This window comes from Buteo buteo, chromosome 11, assembly GCF_964188355.1.
Source record: "Buteo buteo chromosome 11, bButBut1.hap1.1, whole genome shotgun sequence".
NCBI lineage: Eukaryota > Metazoa > Chordata > Aves > Accipitriformes > Accipitridae > Buteo > Buteo buteo.
The window spans coordinates 1,272,022-1,281,086 of NC_134181.1; positions in this window are offsets into that span (position 1 = coordinate 1,272,022).

A 9,065-nucleotide genomic window follows, 5' to 3' on the forward strand; every position below is an offset into this window, starting at 1 on the left:
TTTAGAAGAAGATGGGCTCCACTTGGGATTCTGCCTTCGGAGTCCAGGCTCGGGGAACTGCTGATCCCCAAAGCCTGGGACGGGCTCCCAGGGCAGGATCCCTGTCCGCGTCTGCTCTTTTTCACGCGTTCTTCCCTGGGACGTGCGCTGGCGGCCGCTGCTCGGCAGGCAGAGGGTAAGCCTCGTCCAGCTCTGATCAGAGATCTGAATGAACTGAGGAGCAGCATCGTGTGGCCGGGGACGCAGCCGAGACGACACCTCAATGAGTCCGTTCTCACTCGCACGTTTGTGTAACGTGGCAATGCTTCTGCGCACGTCTTGATTTTGCAATTATAGTATATGGAATAAATGTAACTAAAATACACAAAAATCCTAACCAATTAACTGCCAGACACTGAAACAGGAGACTTCCAATTAAAAGTTGTGTTCTGTGTAATTAAGGTATTTTCTCTTTTTATAATGAAGTTCCTCTCCCTGCATAAGCAGTTGGGTAGCAGCAGGTGTGAGGGGGAAGGAGCCTATACCAGGATCATGGGGATAAATTAGCAGGTGCATGCGTAATACTGCTAACCCCATCTGCAATTTCGAAGCCTATGTAGGTGTTTTATTTTCTAACTGTGTTAGAAAGACTGTCAGAAAATAATTAGGCTCTGTCAACAGTTCCCCTGTTCTCAGATAACTGCTTCCTGACTCATTAGAGCTGCTGAGGTTGGCAGGAAACTTGTTTTATAGTAATTTCTGTTAGCGGTGTCCCTGGAGAAGAGACAACACCGAGCATGTGACACCCGAGTTAACTTCATCCTCGTGATGGAGGCATGGGGCGGCTGGGAGCCGTCAGGATTGCCGCACGGCCGTTACTGCTGGCGTGAGACATCAGCACCTCTATAGCCTTGTGCTGGAGCCGGGGACAGGACGACTGGGGATCCCAGGCTGCGTGGCTGACGGCTGGGCAAGGTCCCATCTTAAGGACTAGAAGCTGGCATGCATGATCTGCTGGTTTCCTGAATATTTGGCTGGTTCGTAAGGGGTTTAAAAAGAGAAAAGAGAGGGCCCGCTTAAAACCCATTAAAGAAATGGGTCTTCCCATTCAATCCCAGGAATAAAGCCACAGCAGCATCCCCATCCTTGCCTCCGGCAGCCGTGATGTGTAAACACGAGTTGGCTGCATCAGGAGGCACCTAGTCTTCTGTGGACCGCTGGCGGCAGGGCAAGCGTCCAGCCCGGGCTCCGCTCGGGCTTCGCTACTGTCTGAGCATGTCCCAGGGCAGGAGTTTGTTCCCTGTAGCTCTCTGTCCCTTATTTTCACCATCCTGCGAATACTGAGATTATTAGGCAAAACCCAGCATTCGAGTTGTAATAATACTAAGGCAGCGGTGTCGTCGGTGCTGTTAGAGGGTATTTTTAAAGCTGCAGTGTTTACCCTTTTGTGTTTATATTTAATTGTAGGAAGTATCTGTATTGATTTCCACAGCATAACTCAGTAACTTTTTCCCTCTTTAAAAATGTAACTATTCTATATTTAGGTCAGATTTACACCGCATATGAGGTATTTTTACCACCAGAAGAATACTCAATATATTGGGCTTTTCCCTTGTGTTTCATGAAATATTTCTGAAAGGACTTTTCAAAGGCCGTTGTCAGTAGGGTAATAGAAGAGAGTAACACAAAAGGAAGGTTAATGTTAATGAACAGCAACACAAAACATTGTCTGTACAGGACAGGATCAGAATGCCATTCACTGGTAGCGGTATGATCCCTGTGCATTGGAAGTAACGTACAACACCATGGCAAAACATCACAAGCTTAAAAACAGGTGAGATTTTCTATGGCAAATTATTGCCTTGATAGTTGGAAACAGCACAGGAGGAAACACAACTGGCACTCACAAGGTGGCTGTAGCTGTCGGTGCGGGGGTTTTGTTAGACAGCCTGGGTAGGACGTGGCAGGCAATGTAACTCCCACACTGACGGAGAATTAGGTATTTCAGAGTCTAAGGCTCTGGAAAACCTTTGTCTGGGATTTTTTGTGTGTGGTTCTGGTCACAAAGGATTAATTCCAGCTGGAGCAGCTGCAGGAGGTGACTACAAGGGAAATCAGAGCCCAGTCCGTAAGTGGAAGACAAATACTCTTTTTTTTTCTTTAATTTATCACAGTGAATGCTGAGGTTCCTCTCCATGAACACCTGGGAGGAAGAGAACGGGTATAAATGAAAGGACAATAATGACACGAGACCTGTATGTATGAACTGGTCCCAGGAATCAGTCTGGGAATTAAGAGAGTTTCTAATCATCATAGGACAGACAGTGGGACTCTGTCCGGTGGGAGCGAGCCGAAAGGCACAGTGATATATTTAATGCTGGCATTATACAGTGGGTTATCTGCAAAAGGAATAAGGTCTCGTTTTGCACAGTGCTGTCACCTCTAACGCAGCGGCACAGACACATCGCCCAGGTTACTGAGGCTCCCCATCCTTCAACTATAACGATACAGAGCTCATCATGGAGGGCACAAAGCTGGGACAAGCTTGCTTGACTTCTAGCCACCAAGTTACTAATTAATAACACCCCAACGTAAGTTTCTAATGATTTTCCACTTACTGTAGCATCATGCTCTGACGTTCAGCTTCCCTGGGCTGCACTAGCAGGGACGCAGATGTTAGTGAGTGACTTACCGCCTGAAACAACAGCAGATGCATGCAATAAAGGTAATTGTGCTCCGGGTCGGGGAGGACCGTGGCATTGCTCCAAGGCCCTTTTTGTCCCTCCAAAAGGGCGACCCCGGTTCCCCCCCGCACCGCCTGGTCCTGCTGCGGGGAGCGGAGGCAGCCAGGTCCCCGCCTGCCTGCGCTGCAGCTCGTCCAGAGCACTTCGTGCAGAGACATTTCTCTGGGGTTTCAGAGATTCCCTGCTTGTCCCCTGGCAGGGTGGCAGGTCCCTGCCACCACCCTCTTCTCCAAACCTGGCGGGCGTCTGCGATCCCGCTGGGTCACAGCCCCCACGGAGAATGCGGGAGATTTCTGTTGCACCCAGCTGCACGAACCGGATTGGTGACTCCTCTGAACTGCTTGTCCAAGTTAAATATTTTGGCCCTTCTCTCCGTTGTCCTCACTAAAAATTAACTCCCTACAGAATAGTATCATTGCCAAGAAAACCTCTGTGTGACCAGCCAGCAGCTGGAGAAGAGCCCAGCAGGCCTGCAAAAGCGGCAGCACCGAAATCCTGCCTCTCCTGGGCGAGCGGGGCCAGGTACCGGAGGGTGGCTGTGCTCAAAGGTGAGCGACAGTACTGTCCTTCCCAGGGACAGGACCTGCAGGTTTTCCTCCTTCCCCAGAGGCAGCAGCCCCATTTCAGCCCTTGCCACAGCCTCCATGGTGGAGGGGAACCATCAGAAATTGCACGGCTTTTTTCGGGCGTTGCTGGCTCTGTGCCGTCTGAGCATCCCCACAAAGCTGGACTTCAGCCCAGGCGCTGCGGAGCCCGGCCGGGACACGTCCCACCGGCTCCTGTGCTGCTGCACCCACGTGGGGAATTTGGCCCCGAGATAACAATCCTGTTCCTGCAAGAAGCCGTGCAGATGCTGCGGACCCGGTGGCCAAGACCCGTCCGGAGGCGCGGAGAGTGGCAGCCTCCTCCCTCTACCAGCATCTTCTGCACCCAGAGCTGCTTCCCCTCCACAGCCACAGTGCCCGGCTGACGATGCTGCGCAGGGTGGTGTATCCCAGCAGGAACGCTCCCGTTTTCTGAATTGCTCTACTGGGAGTACCACAGCTCAACCAGATCATCTAGCGGGAAGGCTGCTCGCATTCCCAAGCGCGTATCTCCCTGCGGCCAGCATGAAACGTTCGTGGAAAAGGAGCAGTGTTTTGGGCAGCAACAGCGATCCTGTCCCCCTCCAAGAACACGAATCGCACTCATGTTTTCTCTCCTCTTTCTCCCTTTCCCAATGCTCCATTTCAGCTGGAAACAAAGCCAGCCAATGCAGACTGGTTTCCTCTCTGGAGCTCCGGGTATGGCTTCGAAGCCAGAGCAGGATGGTATTTATGCTAAATATGCTTCAAATCAGTAGAGAAGGGGAACATGATACTGCCAACGATTATACAGAGATAGGGGTGAATGGCACATGAAGATGGCACAATGTAACGGCAGCGGTGGCTTTGGCCCAGATGCCCGGTGCTGCAGCAGCTGCTGAGGATGGGGTTGGGAGGACAGAGATGGACCAAGCATGGTTTTCGGGGTGTTTTAAAGTACTTGCTTCTCCAGCTGATGCTTCTTTTGAGAAAGTATCAAAAAATACTTTTTAATGTAAAAATAGTCTTTGAAGGGTCAAAGAAATACAACGCTAATTGGAGATTTGCTGATTGGGAGCAATTAAAATGTAAACAATAGCTAGCTTCACTCAAAGTCAAGCTGGGACGGTGCAGACAGACCAACAGGCTGATTGTCGTGTGACCTCCTTCTTTGTCACAGGCGCCGGGGTGACTTTCCTCCCTCTCCCTGAAATAGCTCAGCATTCCCTTCACCAGCAAAGGGCAATGTACAACTGCATACAGAGCCAAGGCTGAGACATGGCACTAACAAGAGGCGCTGGAGCATTTGGACCCCCCTAATTTTTTTCTCGTCTCTGTCTCGGACACCCTGCAAATTCTCCTCGATGCTTGGAGAAGGGAGACTGTGCTTGGTATTGACCCCACAGTACTTGGAAGCAGATTTAAAAGTAGTTCTCTATTTCTGTGGATTTTGGATCCAATTCCTCTTGATCAAAGATAAATAAAGTTTACAGTGACATAGTGCTTGCCAAGAAAATAATTCACAACCTTCCTTCATATTGTGAATCAGTTTTTCCTTTCCTACAAGCACACCTAGGATGTCCTGCCCTGTGACCGCAGTATCTACTTCCCAGACCAAGAACGGCCTGAATACCCCAGACCCTCGCAAAGGAACCACAGTGGGTTTCATGCATCATCAAGCACCGGTTACAAAGTGCCCCCCTCCCCACCTGAAACCTCTACTTCCAACTCAGTTAATGGCCATTTTTCCCTATGTTATTTCAGCTAAAATCCATGATCAAAGCAGACAGTTCCCACTGACTTTTCCTTGCCCTTTTATTAAGTCAGCAGGTGCTGAGTCTGCCTTGCTGGTCCTTTGCTCCCTCCTGGGATGACGTGACCAGGTATCGCTTCCCTGAGGCTGCTGCAACTACCATGAGAGCCACAATTAGGCAAATTTTTGAGAGCCAGATTCTGCTGACAGCTGTGGGAGTGGGACATTATATTCTTTTATAAGTATACATGTAAATAAGGGATATGTTTCACGGTCTCCATTTCATCTTTCCATTGAACACAACCCTCCTACACAACCTCCTTGCAGCGAAGAGTCTGTGCTCCCGCGCGCTGCCGGAGTGCAGCTGAGCTCCTGGTGAGACAAGGCGATGCTCTGCTGCCAAAACTGACACAGAAGGCAAGAGACGGCACTGCTGTCACCGTCACACGCCTTACGGCTTCTTATCTGACAAAACTCGCTTCCATAGCTTCTTTGACACTTGCTCATCGCAATTCCTAAGAGGTAACTGGAATTTATCAGGATTATGTAGGGAGTCCTCACAGCTCCCCTGCTGCAGTTACTAAAAGTCCCATTATAATTACAGTGCGAAATATTGTACGGAATCAGCAACCGCTGATCCGAGAGCAGACGTTCTCGAAACTGGAAAAGCAAGGCAGCACTTAGCGATGTAAATACATCAGCCGGTCACAGAGATGTTCATTACAAATAAGCAATTGTAGAACAGAAGGAGAATGATTGCATAATGCTTAATAACTGCGAGCTTAATAATGATCCATGTTTAGATCACCATGGACTGAATTCTGTAGAAAACCCCACTCACCCCAAAAAATCTGAGTGGCTGTGCTCGCGCAGCGCTTAGCCACAAACTGCTGCTTTCCCGACACGTTGCAAGAACAATGGTATTCTTGGTTACAACGCTCTGCAGATTGTCTTTGGCACATGCTCAGCTTTAACTGATGTCAACTAAAAGATTTTTCCTCTACTGACAGGAAGACAAATCCTGCATCTGCCATAGCTCACCATTTTCTTAGCTTTAACTATTGATTAGTTTTAAGAAGAACAATTGTCATCACCAACATTTTCCTGCTCAAACTGCACTACAGAGCAATTTTCAAGAATTCAATTTACCGCTTCAGTTACCTTACACCGACGCAGCACTGTTAATACCAGTTTTCCCCATGTAGACTTCAGCGGAGTGGGAGGATTGTTCTGGGAAACAGCAAGCAGATGCTGAATACTACCCCCTCAGATCATTTTGTCTGATTATAATTCCCATTGAGGTGCAGTAGAGATCCTGTGCCTGAAATACAGGTGATGGGAGCTTGTCAGGGTTGTAAAGCGTAACAAACACTGGACTTTCAAGCCCCGTGAAACAGGCGGCCACCCAAGCTGGCAGTCGAGCAGCGCCCTTACACAGGGACAGAGTAACTAAACATTTTGCGCCTGTTGGAAGACAGAATCGTGCACTCGCTTGTTGTACACCTTTATTGAAAACAACAAATACACAACCCAGCACGTCTCGCTGGGCAGTCTCCGGGTACAAGAAATGGTATTTCATGGGTGCTCCTGCCTCAGAACAGAGCACGGCCCAACCACCCCCAGCCCGCGTCCTCGCCAGGGCAGCAGCCACGGCTCCCAGTTCCGACCTTGGCGGCACAGAGAGCTCTGCATCTCGTTCCCTCTCTATTCCTTCCCTTTATCAGCTAATTTCAGCAAAACCAGGAACACACTCAGACCTCCTACACATCCTCCGCAACCCATCAACCCAATTAACAGTTACACTCTGCTTTGCCAAGGAATTTGGGTTCGTGGAGAGGCAGAAGAGACCAGCACAGTTCTGCTGGCATTCCCGAGGCAGCCGTAATACAGTTACATTAACCGTGGCAGCTGTGTCCGTGCTCGTGTTTACAGTTCTTCACTCAACTCCTTCTCCAAGGCACCTGAAGGAAGCAAAGCACACACGCCCAGCTTTAATTTCACGGAGCGAGCTTTCTCACAGGGCGAAAGCTGAGACGGTGCCTGCACTGTGCAGGGGACCTGGCAACAAACATTCGCTGTGCACGAAGTTCAGCGTAAGGACAAAGATTTGGAATTGTCTTTTTTAATCCTCAAATAAGATGGGTAAACAAGCTTTGTTAATGCCTCCTTTGTCGATTGAGCAGTTTCACACCTGCAGGACCCATCATTCAGCGAGCCAGAAGAAGAAGAAAAGAAGGAATGAGAAGAGGGGGACTGGCCCCCACCACCTCGCTGGAGGAAGCCCCAGGCAGGGGAGCTCAGTGCCAGGAGAGTGCCCGGAGAGCACCGGGAGAGCACCAGGAGAGCACCGGGCTCACGCCAGCCTGCCTCCATCACATACATGCTGTCCTTCAAACCAGCCCCGGCTCTGGTGGACAGAGAGCTGCAGGAAGGATTTGCAGGACGACAGACCAGTAAAACCGATACCTGTGCTGGGCACGCTGACACTGTTCTAAGCTTGTAATTAGTGGAGAAGTGGGAAGACTTTGCTGTGGCTTCTGTAAATGCATCTCAAGCACCTCGAGATCTTTGAGGGAGCCAGCACGCGCGCAGAAAAGGGAGAGCTGTTTGGCAGAGGCTACCTGGGTTTCCAGAAGGCATTGGACAAGGCTCTTAACAGCTCTCAGAAGCCCTGGAACAAGACTGACGGTCTCCTCCGGGCAGTTAATCGGTTAAAAGGAAACAGCAGCAACAACAACAAGGCTCTGTAACAAATAGAGATTGATGGGCAGTTTTCCCAAAGGTAAACAGCAAAGGGACAAGGTCTGATGATGGCAAAAAGTTATTTAGAGCAGCCAAAATGCAACTGAATGTAGAGAGCGCCAGGAAAATGGTATTTAAAAAAAAAGAAACTATGTCAAAATCCAGGTGAAAGTGAAGCCTATGGAGAAAACAGACACATTTCCACCATCACACCGTGTATTGACACACCAGCCCCATTCCTCGGGCTAACCCAACGCTCCTGGAATCAAACCAGCTGACCTTGGTAGCGGACCCTACCCTTCCCTGAACTAGCCTGACTCAGGAATATGACGCTTTAGCCAACACATGCCTTCCAGCTTTAAAACTTTCCATCGATAGAGAATCCACTAGAAGACTCACTAAAGTGTTTTCATGGTTAATGACTTAGGGATAAATGTGAAAAAGTACCTATTTCCAGTTTGAACTTCTCTAGCTTTAACTAGTGGCCTTTTTTAGACCACCATCCTCTAGATCAAAAAGGCCTTTGATAAAGTTTCTATTCCACATGCAAGCACCTCCATGCTACAATTCTGTAACCTTCCCTTTGATAAGCTAGATTGGGCTCAAGTCTCTCACCATAAATAATGTTTTCCAAGCTTTTAATCATTTACATGGCATTTCTCTGGATTTTTAAAAGCCAAAGGCATAGTCATAGCATTCATCCACTGCAGCAACAGTGCCAAACACAGACAAGCCTTCCCCCTAATGCCCGAGAGGAACGCGCTGGACCTTTACCCTCCAGCGTCACATTCTGCCACTTCCCTGGTGTGATGCTGCAGCCCAACATCCAGTGTTCCTGCCTGGTTTGCTTTCCCATACGCAACGTTGCATCCATCTTACCAGCAACCCAGCCCGCTCCACGGTGGTGGCTCACCCTCCATGTGAGGCAGCCATCGCCAAGCTTGCTGGTTTCCCAGGGAGCGTCTGTCTCCTTCCAGGTCACTGCTGAGTCTTAAACAAGCATGGATTGCTCTTTGGGGTGAATTTGAAACACGTTCACTGACTGACTATTGCCCTTCCACTGTTAAATCCAAACTTTCAGTTTTCAATTTGTCCTTGTGGACTGTTATATTGCATGATCTAACAAAACCAATATACCTTGCAGCATCAGTTCGAATGGCTTGCAGAAGCCTAAGCAGCACATCAGTGTATTATCAGCAAATCTGGAATATAAAAATGTCATGTTGGACTGATAAGATCTATTTTCCATAAACTTACATTGACTGACCCATTGCGGAGTTTAAG